Genomic DNA, 1,496 nt, shown 5'->3' with positions numbered 1-1,496 from the left:
CCCACACTGTCTCACACACACTGCTTTGCACACTCCCCCACCATCACTCTCACTGCTTTGCATACTACCCCACCATCATGCTAACTCTTCGTGCAATTCTGCACCATCATGCTCACTCCCCCACCATCACACTCACTGCTCCACACACTCCCCCATCATCACACCCCAGGCCACGAGGACCAGGACGCGGAGCTGAGTCTGTCACTCTCCACCTCAGATTCTTCAAAACAAAGACAAACATCTCTGCCTCTTGGCACTTTTTAATGAACTGTGTTATTCTATACAAATACACTGCAGATATAGTCAGTGGAATGGTGCCATTTCTGACTGGTCCCTGTGTTGTGAGAAACATTGAAATGTGCCCTGAAAAACTCCGTGGGATTATGTTGGACAAACCAACACTACCCTCAATCTGTTACAATAGTGACAGGTGGATTCATTGCAGCAACATTGACCTGAAATGACAAAATCCTGGATGGATTGGTTAATGAGTGAATTTGATTGATTGATGAATTTGGGTGAAGGGATATTTCAGCACACTCTTCAACAGCTGTCTGAACTTAGTCTGGGTCACAGCATAAATCGCAGTGTTTGTGCAGCAACTGAGGAGCTGCAGCATGTAACCCAATTCCCGAACAAACCAATGCAGAAACATAGCCCGATGTCCAATATGATACATCCGGAACCATATAGAATATATCATTAACGTTGACCATAACAGGATGAAATTGGCTGAGACCACAAACAGTAAAGTGATGGATTTGTTTCGATTTTGCATTTCTGTGTCACACTGCCCATCCCTTTTAGCGTGAGCCTGGAGTCTCCTGCGGGCTCTGCTCGTCACTGCAATGTGTCTGACAGTGAAAACATTGAACAGCAAAATCAGGAAAAATGGCACACCTGGGTTTAGAATGTTGTGGAGGAACTCGATTGTGACCCAGACATGAGAGTAACGAACACCATCTGTTACGTCACAAAACCAGGGGTAATTCCCAAGCGCATACCGAGCTGTGAGCATAAAATACCAGAAAATGTTCTTTAAACAGCTCAGCACAGTCACTGTTCCCAGAACCACAGCTGCCGTTTTCTCACTGCAATATTTACTTTTCAGCTTCTGGCAACAAATGGCCACAAATCGATCAAAGGTGAAAGTGACAGTGAACCAGACAGAACAGTCAGTGGCTGCATAAAGCAGGACAGCGTGGATATTACACATATGGATAGCCCACAGGAAATCAAACAGTTCCTTATAAACAATGGGAATGTGTCTCAACATCAGGTCGAGGATAATAACCAGTAGATCGGCCACTGCCATGGCCCCCAGGTAACGTCTGACACATGGAGACAATCCACAATCTTTATAAAGCAGGACGTAAATCGTCACTACGTTAACTGTGAAGAATGGAAACAAACAAATTATACATCAGCCTGGAGTCAAAGTTATCAGTTGGATTGAAGACCCAGTGAGATTTTCAAATGTGTCATTGTATTCAGAG

Source organism: Chiloscyllium plagiosum, chromosome 26, assembly GCF_004010195.1.
Source record: "Chiloscyllium plagiosum isolate BGI_BamShark_2017 chromosome 26, ASM401019v2, whole genome shotgun sequence".
NCBI classification, from domain to species: Eukaryota; Metazoa; Chordata; class Chondrichthyes; order Orectolobiformes; family Hemiscylliidae; genus Chiloscyllium; species Chiloscyllium plagiosum.
This window is presented reverse-complemented; position numbering follows the sequence as displayed.